Source organism: Megachile rotundata, chromosome 5, assembly GCF_050947335.1.
Source record: "Megachile rotundata isolate GNS110a chromosome 5, iyMegRotu1, whole genome shotgun sequence".
Classification (NCBI taxonomy): domain Eukaryota; kingdom Metazoa; phylum Arthropoda; class Insecta; order Hymenoptera; family Megachilidae; genus Megachile; species Megachile rotundata.
This window is the reverse complement of record NC_134987.1, coordinates 4,076,776-4,095,091: the sequence shown is the minus strand read 5'-3', so window position 1 is coordinate 4,095,091 and position 18,316 is coordinate 4,076,776. Positions and strand designations below refer to the sequence as shown.

The 18,316-nt window shown below is 29.3% G+C and overlaps 1 protein-coding gene across 9 annotated transcripts in view; it reads left to right on the top strand.

Moving 5' to 3' along the window:
* Smr (nuclear receptor corepressor smrter) overlaps positions 1-18,316 on the top strand; it is a 137,650-nt gene that overhangs the window by 6,209 nt on the left and 113,125 nt on the right. For 8 of the 9 annotated variants that reach the window (XM_076531785.1, XM_076531779.1, XM_076531781.1 and 5 more), the window contains exons 2-3: positions 3,089-4,435; positions 5,606-6,109. The gene's annotated coding sequence lies outside the window, so the exon portion shown is untranslated. The remainder of the gene's footprint in view (positions 1-3,088; positions 4,436-5,605; positions 6,110-18,316) is intronic. The other variant, XM_076531776.1, reaches the window with a different exon arrangement.

Below are 18,316 nucleotides of genomic sequence, written 5' to 3'. Positions count from 1 at the left end.
TGCTGGTCTACAAATGTTTACAGATAACTATAATATGATTCTAACAAATTACGAAATTTGCCTTTATAATATTTGTCGAGACGATTAAAATTTGAGAATAATTCAACGTATGAAACTTGAGATATTGTCGATAAAGAAAAATTTGATAATTTCGCTCGCTTGCAAATATTTGTGAAGTATTTTCAAAATCGAAATTGAAGGCGTCATGAATATTTCTCTTACACTCGTTGGCACTGGATGAATTGAATGAGGTTGTGCTATATTTATTATTTTAATTATAATTTCTAATACACTGTGACGTCGATAAAACAAAATTGATATATTTCGTAATTATTCTGTTACGTATAAATCTAATTAAAAATGCTATTGTAATATTTTTAACTCGATTGAAATAGAATCCATTAGTGTGGAATTAAAGTTCTTAGTTAAAAATTGATTATGAAAAATTTTGGAGAAGGGTATTTCAAAATAAAATATTCAAGAATCGAATAATTTAGTAATACAGACACCCAGGAAAAGAGATAAAGAAATACACTAATGATAGTTATTTACCCATTTAAAAATTTGTACTAATATATAATTTTTCTAATACAAATATAAAATTATTTTTTGCTGTTAACGTCAGTTAAAAATTTAAATCTCTTTTTGCCAAATTTTCATAATTGTTCTTGTAGTTTGCATTAATTTGTCTTTTAGTTGTGTCTCATTATTTCGCCATTTTTCGTAAGTCAAGACTTACAAATGCATTGTTAATACACTTTACGAAATATAAGCTGTAGATTTACGTTGCAAGGTAAAAGACCTCCATTCTTGTCGCGGAAAGTATAAAAAGATTAGATAACATCAAAGTTACTGAGTTTACGTAATACATGGTATTTTACAACTATTATTAATTGGCAAAAATTATTTATTGAACAAAGGTTATAAATATCAATTCCTTCTATTGCGTAATTACATATTTCAGCTTTAAACACGATATCTGATAACTATACCGAGAAAATTGTATGCGTGTTAATATGTAATTGGCAGAACACGTTAATACCGTTCTCCTTTATGCAATAGTATAGATAGAATATAGCAATATTTATTTTAAGTTATACTTAAAACACATCAGTTCTAAAATACTTCAGTAAAACTTTTACTTGCAGTAATTGAGATACAAGTCCTTAACCTTTCTGTTTTCAACTTGATATTTCACTTTGAAGATAAGATTGAATGTTTCAAGATCTAACTTCCGGTATGTGGCGTTCAAATATTAATCGTAAGAGAGCGAAATACATATTATGCAGAAGTTACATTTAAATTTAGTACTCGTATATTTTGTGATCACCAAATATTAGTTTGCACATCAATTTTCGATATTTATGTGCTTAATGACCTATGTATGCGATCACCAAATTTCTATCATTCATAGAATCCATATAATATAATTTATTAACTAACGAAATATAAATCACAAGAAACTCTATTTTCAATTTGCATAGCTTAGACTTTTCACGTTTCTTACATTCTGCACATTTGTGATTTTTCATTTAAAAACTTTTAATTCGTTTTTATTGTGTTACGAAATATATGTACATGTACTGTTGTTTTGGATGTTTGCCATTATGCGTATATTCATAAATCATTAGAAGCATTATTGTTGGGTGGATTGCTTATTACAAAATATTACATAATATTTTCTTTTTAAATTTGTTTCGTGTTTCTAAATTTTGTTAGTGAATCAATTTTTTCTTTAAAATGTTCATTGGGTAAAAGCGCATACATGGTTATTATTGTATTAGAACACAATTTTTTTTTATAACACAGATTTTTACAGTCAATATTTTGTATAAATTATTAATCTAGAAATTATGGTAGTCGCTCAATAATTCGCAGGTGAACACAGCTATACATTCATTGATTATCTATGCGACGGAGTGATGAAAATGTGCCTGCATGAGTAATGCATGTGAACACGGGGCGCACCTGACGGGCAGTAACGCTGTTAACTTTGAGCAAACGGAGGATTTACCCCTAGTTTAGGGACATGCGCTTAAAGACTTTCACATTTTCTAAAAATTATGAAGATTTGTATTCTTTATGTATTCGGATGATAAAAATAAATTGAATAAAAACTACGAAAATGTATTAGTTGAACTTGAGTTAGTCTTGAGTTAGATTTAGATTAAATGTCTGATTATTATAATGCAGTATTCAATGTTATTGAAATTCTATTATATAAAAGGTCCCGAAAATTGTGGTAGATAAGTATGGCGATTCTGCGTGCAAAAATAAGTCGAAATTGAAAAATATTTTTTATATTCGGCTTCGTTTCTTAGAAAAATGAGTTAAAAAATGTTTAAGTACATTTGTAAACCAATTGTTTTAGTGCAATAATTTAACAACCAATGAATATTATAAGTTAATAAATACATTATTCAGTATTGCTAACATTATTATTATGTATTTCTTACTTTCAACCGTTATGCTATATATTTATACATTAACAATGCCAGAGAATACTAATAATAATTTATTTTAACATTATATTAATTTATATCATTCATTGGTTATTAAACTAATGAAAAAGTTGTTGAAATTATCATTATGTTGCTGAACGAATTTCCTTACTAATATATTGAAAGATTTTGAAGTTTATTATTCTGGAAACCATAACATAACATAACGAAACGTCAAAAAATATTCGAAAATGATTTTCCGACGTCATTCAAAATTACGCCATATTGGTGTAAAGTAAAATGTTGTACTAATTGCAATTTTACAACTAATTAACAGAATTATTTGGAAATAAACTCATTACAAACCGAAATATCGTTTATTTCTTTATCTGTTGTAAAAATTGTTTCGGAATTGTAAAAAATTGTTTACGTCACTGTGCATGCATAGTCTAAAAAAGTCATATCTAGACAGAGTCAAAGTCTCCTAGACTGCTCACCAGTTAAGGGTTAAAGACATTGATAACATCGGTGATAATTTAAGCAAAAAAAAGAGACACATCTAAATACAAAATAATGTTAAAATTACGTAGTTGTTGATAAGTAAAACAAAGAAATAAAGTGTCAATAAAGAACAATTTTGTTTGCAGGAACACTGCCGAGCTACTGCCGTTGCTGCCACCGCTGTTACAAAGACACAAGAACGAAGAGTGGTGGGCTGATCATGAAACATCTGAACGCATGAAGTGGTCGTGTGAAAGTTTTGAGAGCCATGGTTACACGTTGAAAAGAGAAAGACGCACGACTAAACACACATCTGACGACGTTGAGCATACGTTATTGGTGGACGGATGGAAACGAAACGTAGGAAATAAAAAAGGAGAAATAGTGACTGAAGAGCAGTGAAAGATAAAAATCGAACGATATTAAAAAAAAAAAACTTGTAAAGCAGAACGTTGAGATTCGGTTATTTTTTTTTCGTACGGTAGTCAAGTTGAATGTGCGCGTGTGAGTACGTGTGATTACGTGTACGCGTGAAAACCGCGCGCGTGTATCTGTTTCTCGTTCTGCCATATTGAAAGTCATCCAATATTCTTTTCCCTTAGAGGCGCTGGCTCACGTGCGCGGGAAACGTGCACAGTGCGTGCATCGTACACGCACTGTGCTAGGTTACCAGCGAAGAAACGTCGTCGCTTCAGAACTGCGAAATAACGGTTCATCGACAGCGCGATAGAACCGCGATGAAAGCGGGTCTGTCGATAACATTACAACACTGTGGAAGCGATAACGAATATCGTAGCAGTAACGACAGTAGCGGTAGCGGTAATAGCATCAGCAACAGTAGTAGCAGCGACAACAACATCGATATACAAGTTGCTACTGGCAACAACAGCGGAAATGATAGTGTTTTTAACGGCAACGAGAAACCGGGAGTGGAATACAGTGTTCGCGTTCAGTGTAGTAAGCCACGTGGCAGTGATGAGATTCTCGAGCGGTTGCATTTCTACGAGATATATCCGCACTGATTCCGAGTGTTAGTAGAGAAAGAGAAAGCAGGAGACAGAGAAATAGTAGCCAAGACTCTCGTGGAGAGCGGGGCACTGAAAGATATGCGGACCTTTGTGCGAACAGCTGAACCGGAAGTTGTGAGAACAAGTGGAGTGCAACGCGCTCCGCCCAATCGGTGATAGGGTCAGTCGGTTAAAAGAAGACAAAATTGGCGTTCGCAGCGACGGCAACGCGGCATCTTTCGCGATCACCTTTTCACCCCTCCCTTTTTTCCTATTTGATTTAGTTCCACCTCGATTTTCTCCTTTTCGAGCTAAAACAATCAGATCGTTTATTTTCTATCATTCTTTTTTTTGCCCTTTATTTCGATTAAATGTTCATAATGAGTAGTAAACGGTGACACGCAATTAAAAAACGTCGGCGAAAGGATAATGCAAACGAGAATTCGTCACGTAAAAGCCGCGTCGCGTTACTCCACACTAATGAAGGTATACTTTTTTAAACACGCTAAAATAATTCTGAATAGTGATTGGGGAATTATTTAAATTTTTGTGTTGCAAAAAAAGCGGTACACGGTTTTTCCTGAAAAGAGTAATTTTTGAAGTGAAATTTATGTCCGCAATTTAGCACGCGAGTGTTACGGTCGACCATTAAATCTGAGCCCGAATTCCCAAAGTTTTAAGCTTTCAAATTCCCAAATCTCTACATTTTCAAATTGTCTAATTTCTAAGTTCCTAATGCTCAGATCTCCAAATTTCCAAATACTCAAATTTTCAAATCTCTAAATTCTTAAATTTAAAATTTTATAATTCTAAAAATGACAAATTCTCAAATTTCTAAATTCATAAGTTTTCATATTTCTAAATTTATGTATCCCCAAAATTGACTAATTTTCATATTTCCAAATGTATGTATCTTCAAATTCCTAAATGCTTATATTAAAAAATTTGTAAATCTTCAAATACCTACATTTTTAAATTCCCGAGTTAGTGCATTTCCAAATTTTCATATTTTTCAGATTCCAACATTCCAAGTGTCTAAATTTCCAAACTTTAAAATTTTTTAATTCTTAGATCTCTAATATTTCAATTTCCAAATTCTCTAATTCTCAAATTTTCATATTTTTAAATTCCCAAATTTCTAAATTCTCAAATTTACAAATTTACAAATATACAAGTACACAAAATTTACAAATCTCCAAATGTCAAAATTGAGAAATTTACAAATTTACAAAAACTACAAATAAATTCACGAATTCCCGAATTTTTTAATTTTTACATGCCTCCATTTAAAAAGCCCAAATTTCTATTCGTATTAAATTTCACTTCTAACGCGCATGTTGACCACGCACACAGTTTTTTTTTGTATTGTACATGCGTAATGATTGTACATAACCTAAAAGTTCTTAATTTCATTCTACATTAAAATTTGACAGTCTTCAATCGAACACGCTTATATGCAATATGTGGTTTCATTGAAATTTTGGATTTAGATTTTTTCAAATCATGTAATCAATGTTTTTTGTGTCTGTATAAATTTAAAACAGAAACGCGGACAGAAACGGATCGCGCTTCTTTTTATGTACCGTCCATATTTAATTCGCGAAGAGGATAAACGCTAAAGCATTAATTTCATGTTTCTCCAACTGTTATCCGCAGAAATCGTCGCTGGAGCAACAACATAAGAAAGGAATTTCGAAAGTCGATTAAATTGTGTTTTACGAGTGTACTACGATACCTAAGTTGTGTGGAACGCATGAAAGTGTACGTAATAAACAAAGAAGAAAGAGAGTTAAACGAAAACGACAGGAACAAGGAGTAACAACGAAATGAAGAAAAGGCAGTGAGTGAATTAAGAAGGGAAATGATAAAGAAGAAGAAATATTAGTAAAAGAAAAACCTGTGAGAAGCAAAGTTCGCAACATACAGTAATGTTGTGGAGTAGCGTGTTCTGCGAAAGTTTTTAAAATCGATATAGAATTTATAAATAGATCGGCTGGTATAGTCACATATGTGGACCCGTGCGTATGTGTGCGTGATCGCGCGCCCACATGTACGTGATTTTCACTCGGGAGTGAAGCGGTAAATTATTCAAGCCAAGATCGACTATTCGCGGAGAAAATTCAAGATTCGGCTTACCTTCTACAGCTGACGTCATTACCGGTAAGTTGTGTTTCCGTTACTAACCGATTTATCTATAGTATACTAAGAAAAAATGACATCGTTTGATTTGTTTACGTGTCACTGTTAGTAAGGAGATAGGCTGGGGAGGGAGGAGGATCAGTGACCGGTGACATTAATTAACACTAGAACCCCGGCAATTTTGTTCTAAAGAAAAATGTTTCTTTCTCAAGCCATGGCCAAGTGGCGGCTTGCGGACCATATTTGGCTATCATTCCTACTTTCTCATTCTACTGAGCCGTAGGGGAACAACCCCCACTGTACCCACTTGGCTTTGCTGTTTTTCTTTCGACGTTACCGCATCTCCGAGCATCCTATAACTTGACCGTTCCTTATCTTGTTCTAGAATATTCCACGTTAAAACTTTTGAAATTTTCAAGGTACTAAGTTTGAAATGTCAAATTTTTAAATCTGTAAATTCCTAAATATCCATGTTCTTGAATTCAAATTCTTAAATTGTCATAAGTTTCTTAACATTTTAGTATAGAGATATTAAAAATATTAAAGTGCGAGGAAGACATGGAAACGGCCGTAATGATCCCATCCGAGGTTGAAGTGTTGATTCCATCAGATCACTTTACCCAACTTAAAAAGTGTCGCATTTTTGAAGGGTTTATTACTTAGTGACAAAAATAGTTTTCATTAATGTAATTTTTTCGTGAAAAGTGAGATATGTAACAGTATTCATATTCATATCTATGTAACGGTATATGTAAATTTCTTTTCGTAAATAAATGATCGTGGTCGGAAATTCTACGTTAAATTTTCTTTTCTTAGCATTCATAATAAGTGAATAATAAAGGACAGAGCTCTATAGATAGGTTGATATTTTATCCTATGCTTAATGCCATATTTTATATTATTTTTTATATTACATTTTTATAAATATTTTTTTCTATGTTTAATGTTACATAACTAAGTTAATGTACGTAGAAGATTATTCAATTGTTTTGACTTATTTTTAAGAAAAATAATTCTATTTGAATATAAGTAGATTTTTTTTATGACATATAAGTTTTGTTTCTTATAAAACTTAATTTATTATTTGCGTATAATTGTTAAATTATTTAAAAGAAAAAGTTTAACTTTTGGGATTTGTTTCATACTACATGTAGATTTGAACATTTTTGTGATATGTTTAATATTTTTAGTTCAATTGGTGAGACACATAAAAAATGCTTTTAAAACGGAAGTTTGTTTGTCATTTTTAGAAATCATGAACTAAGGCAGAAATCTAATAGGAGGTTATTAGGTTATATTATTTTTTATTCCTTTAAAGAACGATGTTTCAGTCTCCAGTGGGATTTCTCATGAGGTTTACATATGTATTTATAAACATGATCTTTGTTAAGAAAATTGAAATACTAGTGCTCTTCACGTACTGTTCTTTACATGAAATGTTTAAAATCCAAGTCTTAGTTACAGTGTGTTTGTATGTAAATCTTTAATTAATAGTGAATTATGTAGTATGTACAATATCAAATTGCAATTACATAATTGGAATTTACAAATTCCTTAAATATAAAACCGGAAGACTAAAATTGTGCAATTTTTTAATTAAAAAACGCAGTAAGGAAATGTTCGTACAAAGCAAATATTTCAGCACGATAAAATATACAGTAGAAAAAGTACAAAAATAATGAAAGAGAGTGCATTATCTTTTAGTATAGAATTAGGCGTTTTTTGTTTAAGAAAATAGTTATTTGAGAATATAAATTAATTTCAAATAAGAAATAATGCATTAAATGATTATTTAAAATACCTTAATTCTTAACTCTATTATGTTACTTTAAACAATTCCAGAATCAATTTTTATTTTAAATAAGCATAAAGCATTTTATTATCAAAAATTTGTAAAACAACTTCCTTTCTTTAGGAGCAGTGACGTATTGTCAAAAAAACAGTAATCAATTTAAAAAAAATCACTTGATATTTTATAAAAATGGTAAAAATATAATATAAAAGTATGTAATGTTTGTATTGAAAGTGGCTTAAAAATATGAAAAAATAATAATTTAAGAAAATTTATTATTATTGATATTCGATAAAGAAATTACCTTAATTATTAACTTATACGACTAAAAAAGTATTGCTTCATTTTATTTATTTTATTAACGTTACTTGATTAAGTAGTTACTTGAAATAAGTAACTATTGATTATAAAACAAATTTTTATTCGAAATAAAGCATCATACGATTTTCCAAATAAAATAACATTTGATGTACGTAATTACTCGGCAATGGAAAGGGTACTTAATTTCATATTAATCGATAAATAAAACAATCGTTCGAATTTATACGTCTAAAGAAACGAATAAACAGAGTTATTTTCATCGTTAGATAAATATTAGACCATTGGATAACGCCCAATTTCGATTTAGTATTGTACAGTTCAGCGCATAAGGGTCAATTTATACTAGACTGTAACGTCACCATATCGTCGACGTGGCTTTCCTCTCTTTTGGTCCATTTCTCTCGTATATGACTTTCGACATGATATAGCGTGGCCGTAAAACTCTTCAAAATCCAAACTATACGAATTTCGAGCGTCGAAACAACAGTTTAAGGGGATACGGACTTGAAACTTCAGCTAGTACGGTATAAGGAAAGATTTCATGGTGTCAGTATGTTCTATATCAGTGATGGACAGAACAAGTTCACCGAAGAGTTCACGGCCACCGTTGTGCAGTGTGGATTTAAACTTTTCGAACTCATAAATTTGGTAATTTGGAAGTTTAACAATTTAGAAATTTAGAAATTTAGAAATTTAGTAATTTGGTAAATTTGGTAAATTTGGTAATTTGGTAAATTGAAAATTTGGTAATTTGGTAATTTGGTAATTTGGTAATTTGGTAATTTGGTAATTTGGTAATTTGGTAATTTCGATATAGAAAAATTTACAAATTTACAAATCTGGTAAATTTTACTAAATTTTCAAATTGACAAATTTAGTAGTTTTGTATTGGGAAATTTAATGCATTAATAATTTAGAATTTGAAAATACCGAGATTTAACAATTTATAAATATAATTATTTATAATGTTGGAAATTTCGAAATATTAAATTTTATGTTTCTAAATTTTCAACTTCTAAATATTCAAAAATTCGGAAAATTATAAACTTAGAAATGTCGAAGTTAGAAGACTTGGTAATTCGAAATTTTCAAATTTGAAATACAGAAATTAAAAAATTTAGGAATTCAGTAATATAGAATTTTATAAATCTATATATTAAATACCTTTATTTTCAAATAATTGAATTCTCAGATTGAATATTGAAAAAAATTGCTAATATTAAGCTTTAAAAATTATAAATTATAAGTTGGTAATATGGAATGTGGCAGTGTGGAATTTTAGAAAACTGAAGGAATTTTAGAATTATTCTTGTTCAAGTACGATTAATTTTTTTTCAAATTTCATTAATTTTTCAATATGATTATTTTCATCTATTTAGTTTTTAAAAATTCTCATGCGAAAGTGCGTTTGTGATGCAACCATTTTAATCAAGGTTTATATTAATCTTATGAGACTTACTAAATGAATAAGTAAATATACATTTACTATTTACATATTATTGAATAAGTGAATACGTCTGTAACTATACATGGATCGTCTGAGTTCTGCATTAGAATTTTAATTGTATATAACTTCGACGAAACTTTCGCAGAATATTCTTCATATTATTTTGAGTGTCAACAACCTGCGAAATAGTTGAATTACATAAGATTTATACATATTTCTACACCTATTTTTTATAAATGCAGCGGTGAATAAGACAAATGCATATGTGCCATTTTTTAAAATAAAATTGCATATGTCTTTTCATGGAAATTAATTCTTCATAATATTTAACAAGAAATGTAGTATTAAGTTTAATATTGAAGAATAAGTCATGGAATATTTTAAATTAATCCTCTCCAGCAACATTTCTGGGACGTTTAAGACTCCAGTCATTAAAAAAATTTATAAATAATTTTGAAAGGTGTTCGAACCTTGCACAGCTGATTTCAGTAAATTTAAACGTTGAATATGAAAAAATATTCAGAAACGTAAAAAAATTGAAAAATCACGGTTTCTACAGAAGAATTCAATTTTTTTTCGATTTTAGTATAAAGAGCTAAAATTTTAGCTGAACACTCTTGAAATATAACAGTCCGAGGAAAAAAATAGTAAAAATACCGGTGTTTCAAAAAAGGTATTTATTCAGATTTCCAGGATATACTTAAAATAGCTGAAATTGTAGCTAAATTGGCTGGGTTCGTTTCATAATCCAGAGTGACGTTAAAGGTTAAAAGGTTAAACATTTTATACAAAAATTTAAAATATCTTACAAAATGTGAATTATATTCCAACTTAATACATTTATATGTTTAATGACTCAAACAATCAATAAACGGTGTCAATTTTCTAAAAGTGGATTATACTGTTTTTTAATGAGACTAAACTATCTTGTTTTCACATAGGTCGTCTTTTTGCACCATTTTACGAAAGAAAATGTCAGGGTGCAATGTGAAGCAAAGTGAAAATTTTGTAAAAATATAAAAAATTTTTCTATATATACTTGTCTGCTACTTTATTTTGTGTGCTACTTTATTTTTAAATTCTTTGTTTTCTGTTCTTTATTTTTAAACTCTCAAGTTGCTAAACATCAGTCTTACCAAATTGCAAATTTCCAGATTCCTCATTTGTAAATTCTCAAATTTATAAATTTTTAAATTATAAATTTCCAAATTCTTAGATTTGCGCATTTTTGTAGATTCAGAGTTTTCAATTTTCAAAACGCAAATTTTCAATTTTCCAATGTTGAAATGTTGAAATGTTGAAATCTCCAAATTTCCAAACGTTAAACTTCCAAATTTCCGATGTTTCAATTTTATAAAATTTTTAAATGTATGTACAAATAATTCTAACCTACATTTCCAAATTTTCAAATCCCAAAATTTCCTGTTTAAAAAATTCTAGATTCCTACCTTTGTAGACTCTTAGAATTTCTAAATTGTAAGTTTTCCAAAGTCAACATTTCTAATTCCGAAATTCCCAAATTCTACAATTAAAAACTTTTTAATATCCCTAGTATTCAAATGTTGAAATTTACAGCTTTACATATTCTGAAAATTCACAAATTTCTGAGTTTTCAAATTCAGAATTCTCAAATCTCCAACTGTTCAAGTATTCACTGCAATTACAATACACTGAAGTTACACATTAACTTGATTGCTAGTTTTATTATAATATATTATTATTTATTTATAAATACACGTACAACAAACTGTTAAAATAAAAACAATTAAGTGTAACTCATAGAACATATGTATCAAATTCGCGAGATTACACAGACTTGTTAATGTATGGTCACATTTTTATCGAACCGTGACAAGAAATATAACCGCGGGTGTTGAATCCGCACAGAGCCCCTACTGTATTAAATACATAGTAATTATTATGTTACGTCTATTGTATGTTTAACCCCTTAATTTACAGTTTTCCTGACATTTGCGTAATTCACAGCTCACTAATTATTGCTTCAACGCAAAGACAAATAAAGAAAATTGAAAAGTTAGGCACGTTTTGTAGTTAAGTATCCTTGATTTCAAAGACTCTAAATAGAATTAAACTCAAAACTCATTTACAATAAAAATGTGAGTCTAGTTCGTCACGCGTGTACTGTAAGATGCGTCACGAATGTGACACGATATTGTAGCGCAAGGGGTTAAAACAGTTTTCTTAATAGAAATCGATTCGTCCAAATGTAATATAACATCACTTGATCAAATATTTAGTTGCGAAAACTAAATCTGTAACGTCTTATGCATACTTTTGCGACTTAGTGTACACGAGAGAGAATAAACACGAAGAGAGGGATGCTTTGGAGACGGAACGGATATGGCACGGTTGTGCATAAATAGACCTTTGTGCGTTTATTTCATGACTTTTTGTTTACACCACGTAGATTGCCGATAACCCGCGTTGATGATCTTGTTTTATGTACGCCTAGTAGTCTGTACGTTGTGTCGTTTTAGAAGTCTTTGAATACAGTCAAACTTGTTAAAATGGCGGATTTCAGACTTCTTTAACATTCCTCAAAATGAGCAAAGCAGAGGTATCCAACGGGATACCTCCTTCCTGAAGGAGGGAGATATCTTTTTCAGTAGAAAGTTTGTATGAGTATGTTTTATATTATTTATGGTGTTGAATGCTACTCGTTTAACTTTGGTGTAATCTATACGTGACTTTATACCGGGTGTTCATGGCAACATGGACCAGTAGTGGCATACATAGATTTGAAATTATTTTTTTCGAATTCATACAAGCCGTAATGCTTTCTCTTATAACATGGACAAAATTTGGACTGATTACAATAAATTATATTGTGTGATTGGACGAAATGAATTATTTTGCGTAATTAGATAAAAAATTTTTAAATTAAATACTTAATTTATTGAACATATCTAACCGTGTTTTTACACATTTACAGAATCTATTATGTCAATAAATTTCCTTTATCGGCGTAAATTTGTATTTCTTCTCAGAGTAGTTTCATGGAACATGTACTTAGCTTTTCTAGTATTGATAAATTTTAACAACTGTCTACTATAATTTATTAAATTTATAAATTTGTATAATTAAATTTTTATAATGTACAGTATCTTGTATACTATAATATCGTAAAAATGACTTTTTAGAGAATAACGAACGCAGTACATATACTGAATACAATGTAGAATGGCTAACCTATATCTTTTATTTTTGCCTTTGCATGGCCTTGAAGGTCGCGGTCATATACATGAATGACTTCGTTTTGACATACGCTTTCATATGGCATTAAAAAGTATATATAACATTCTATTTAAAAAACTGAAGATCACCTTCGTTCCTCGAAAAAGATTGTAAATATAAAAAGTGCAGCTTTTCCTCTTCCACATTTGTCAAAGTCTTACTGTAAAATTTAAAATTGGTTCGTGTTATTGTGAGCACCCTTTATATTTTCTCAACAGCCTCTGGGTTGGTGAAACGTTTGAAACATCTTTTTCGAATCCGTTCAAAATGCAGTAAATGCACAAATTAAAAATATTCTTTACTACTTTATGTTATTCGTATTATCACGGTATATTTGTGACTCGATACTTGAGTGACGGTGTGTTAAAAATCAGATTTCAGCATGCTTTGAGACTGCAGACATTCTGATGATCGATGCATTACCAATATTTTATTGATATTTAATGATGTATCGGTAATATCGTTAAAGCTAGAGATAATATATTATCTCTATGAATGAGATGGCTGAATGTAATGCGCAATTTTACAATTCTGTTTAAACTTAACAGTTATTTCAACTAAACCTAACTCCATTCACAATTTTATCATCCAAACTTGCTTACATTCGTTTAAAAATTTGTTATAGTGCAATTTATTTTCATGTAGGAATAATTGGATTTTAGTGTTACAATTCTTACGCTGGAACGAGTAGGTTAGATTTTATTAGGTTAGGTTAAGTTGTTAAGATATGGTAGGTTGCGTGAAATTAGATTCTATTAATATTAGGTTAGATTAGATCAAAATAGATTGCGTTCGTCATTAGATTACGTTAAGTTTAGGTTATTAGGTTAGATTAAGTTAGGTGAGTTGGATTAACTTATTATTAAGTTATGTTATAAGTTGAATTAGATGAGAATAGATTAAATTAGATCTTGTTTCATTAAAATTAAAGTTACGGTATTAGGATAGGTTAGACTCAATGATATTAGATTAGAATTTTAAGATTGCGTTAAATTAGATTAAGTTAGGATATATTAAATTTGGTTTGGCTTATTTATTCAAATGTTTTACTTTAAATGTGATCTAACCCAATTACGGACGAGAATAATTACAATTGAGTTATAAAATTTTGCACCAGGTAAGGTTAGGTTGGGTACTATACAAATGTATTAGATTAATTTAGAGTTCAGATAAGTGTGATTAAATTAAATTAAATTAGATTAAGTGAGAACTCATTAGGTTCCATTAGGTTACATCACATTGAGTTTCATTATTTAAATTTATTCTTATTAAGCTTTTAACCTAATTTCAAATACGGTAATTTCATCTTAGAAATATATATTATATTCTACGTTACTTATCTATTCTTTAGTAATGTTTCATCACTTTAATATATCGATATTAATCGGTACCAGTATCGGAAACAGCAACCCTACCGATAACAAGCATCGTCAGTATCATCAGAGGTTGCTGCGGAATAACACTATTAGTAACAGTACAAATCCTTTATAAAGTATGAATAAAATTATTTAACGAAAAATGATTGCACTTGCCGGCGAATAAAATATAAAAGTGTTTAAAAATATGATTTATCTAGTCAGATTATTTTTTATGCGCTGCAATGCACAAATTTGTACATTAAAAGGTTTCCGCCAAGTGTTTTGAAAGTAGGTGGAATTATTATTTTAAAATGCCAGTTCAGTATGATGCAATGATGCGTACAGATGCTAGTTTTGTAACTTATTTGTTTTACAGTTTAAGAAAGCATAGTCATGAAGATGAGAATTAACCACTTTTAGTTTTTTTTTATAAAAATATCTACGTAAGTAAATTTCCGTTTAGGGTAGCTGTGAATAAAACAAATATAATAGATGAAATGACAAAATTAAAAAATAAAGATACACTTACAGTTTCAATTTAGAAATATCAAATTAAATTCTATTAAAATTTAGCCAGCTCGAATGAAAAATAACGTTGGAGTATAAAATATAATTAGACTGCTAATGTTTATGCATTTATGGTATACTTAAGTATGGAAATAAGATGTAAAATATGTGATATATACATGAAAATAAGACAAATTGGTCAAAATGGGTAAAATATGCAATATACGCGGATTAAGATAATGCATTCAATAACCTGCAAGCAGAAAATGCTTTATAATAATATATATTTGCATATTTATCTGAAGTTTAAATATAATATTTAAATTTTCAAATATGAAAAATATATTTTACGGCCAATTATTGAAGAATATTGGCAAACTTGTACGTAACATGATTACACCACAATTCAGTTTTTTGTGGATAAGTGGCTTTAGGAAATTTTGAAATTACGTAATTTCGTGATTTGGGAATTCGAAAATTGCTGAATTACAGAATGTAGAAATTTGGAATTTTGGGATTTTGAGATTTGGATTTGGAATTTTGGAATTAAGCAGCTTAAAAATTTGGAAATTTAGCAATTTAGGAATTTGAAAATTGAGAAATTGGAGAATCGAGATTTCTAACATTTCAACTCTTTGTTTCTTAAGTTATGAATTTAGAAGTTTAAAAGTGTAAAGACTTATAAATTAAAAAATGTGGTTGAAACCTTATGTATTTAAGAATTTTTAAATTTAAGTATTGAGGAACTGTCAATATGTTCATATGGGTTCAGAAATCGACATAAATATTTACTTTTCTTTGCATAAAAGCGGGAATGATTAAATCGCAATAACGTCAAGATTCATAGATGTGCGTTCTGTTGTGATAAACAGTTAAATACTATAGATCAAATATCTCGTCCTGATTCTTCATTATCTAATGCTGTATATTGAATCTAAAGATACGGCGATTGTAGTTGTGATAAATTAATTTTTTCGACTATAGCTTTTAAGTCATTCAGTGAATTTACTTGAGATTTCACTATTTCATCAAAGTCTGCGAAATTTTTGTTTTTAAAAATGAAACAAAAGATACTAACGACAAAGAAAAGATTTTGTATCTTTTTTAAATCAACCAAAAGTCTGTTCGATTAGCATTTCATTATAAATCTTGATAAATTCATTTTACTGATATCAAGTTCGCAAAAACCGGAATGATGGACGTGTAATTTCTTGTCGATAATTAAGAAATTTACATCACGGTAGCCTTCTATCGATTAAAATGGTGTCTGCGTGAATACAACTCAATATATCTGAGCATCCATTGAAACAGCCTTCTATGCACATATTACTATGAGTTACAGCAAATGTCCTAAGAGCATGCAGTATTCTACTATTGATAAATATTGATAATATCAGAATGGTATTGATAGTTCAATATATCAGAGATATTAGAATTATCATTAATATCCATGAGACTAATGTGAAATTCCGAAGTTACCTAAATATACAGATTTCCAAATTTTCTAATTACCAAACCGTTATATTCATAAGTTTTCTAATTACTAAATTATCATATTCATAAATTTGTCACATTTAAAAATTCTCAAACTCTACAATTCTCAAATATTCAAATTGTTAATTCCTCAAGTGTACAAATTTGTAAATGAACAAATTTCTAAATTAATAATAAGCTTTTATTATGCCCAAATATACTTGCTTCACTTTCAAAATTAACGAATTATCGTAATCGTTTTTTCTTTTCATTTTTTTTCATTTCTTTGAATCATTTTGCTTCGAATTGTCTTCGTATTCAGATCCTAATTCCAAGATTCTTCTTTTATTTCCAATTCTTATGGCTCTTATGTTTATAAACATAAAAATAATGAAATTCCTTGGAATGAGGATTCTATTGGAGTGGCAAAAGTATTTTTATTTTATTATTATACCAGCGTCGTAATTTTCTTTGAAATCATTTTGAGAAATATTCCTTTGTAATAAAATACATCACAATTCATAATTAATTTTCAAATAACAGTGAAATAGTTAAAGGGTTTTGTGCACTGATACTCAAATGAGATCCGTGTCTTTGTTGAGTATTTATTAGAAACTGGAGTAGAACTTATTTGCAAGCTGATAATAGAAATCTATTACCTAGACAGGCCTACAGCCACATCTTCGCGTATATCGCAGTTATCTACAGGGCAACTCACAACTCGTGTAACTTCCGGAAAGGGGTGCTAGGGGACGTAATTCTGAACAAGATTTCTCTTTGCAAAAATGGGGTTTGAAGCTTCGTTTTTGAATTATTAAGCAAAATTTTGGACCAATCAGAACTTGTATATCACCAATATTACACAATTTGTACACAGTATTGTGATTTTTCAGAGTAAGTATTAGTAAAACTTGCAAGAGCTAAATTGTATCGTAATATATTCGGCTAAAAATTATTTTAACCTAATATGGATTTCCATCACTTTCAAAATAAATATCTTTCTAATATTAATCGCTCGAACTTCCATCGAAAAATAACAGGGAATTTTAATTATTTTGATCATAGATTGCTTCCAGATAAAAATATCGTATTAAGTTTTATTTATTGTGATTATCTTCATTTTTTTCGTAAATGAACTTGCTCCACTTTTAACCAGTTAAGCGTGTTTGACGATTATATCCGTCATGGAGATGTGGCAGAATTTTGTGCCATGACGACTATATCCGTCATGCGTAAAATTTTGTTACAATTTTGATATTTAAATTGTAATTTTGGCGAAAACTAAATTATATTCGTAAATTGTAATATGTTTAAAATGTTTATAGGTCAACACGAAATGAAATAAACAAATAAAAAGTGTAAATGATTTGAGATGGATTCATAAATTCTTGAGAGCTAACTCGTCATTGCTTGATTATCGCGACACACACTGGTGTGCGGTTTGCAAAAAGATCGCCACAGTTAATTGGTTAATATAAACGGCTCACATATGACAGATATAGAGTAAAGAAATCAACCTAATTCAAACTCTTCTGGACCAACGTAACGTAATACTGAAATTTGACGCCAAATGAGAGATAATGAATGTAAAAGTTTGCATTTCAACATTTGTCAAGTTTTGAATTTTAAATTGAACGTGAGGTCTTTAGAGATTCTTTGTTTACAAACAAATTTTTCGATGTATATTACACATAACCAAGTTAAGTGATTCATCTTATATATGTATGTTGTACATGAAATGTATGTTATTCTATAAAGAAAGTGGTCTAAATGTCAGCAATCACTTTTATTTCAAGATGTATTGTTAATTTTTAATTGTTAATATTTTCAATACAATCTTTAAGATGTCTCGAAAACATATTTACTCTTGGTTGTACAGTTAACAAAATCCGAACAAAGTATTGTTTGCTATAAATTATATACTCAAGAAGAAAGTAAAAATGTGGTCTAAATACAGTTACTCTTAAAATAACCTGAAGGAAAAAAATGGCATATTTTCAGGTTGAAATATTTAAAATTATACTCAAAATACCGATAAAAATAATCTTAAGTACCGTTGATTAAATTTCAGTAAT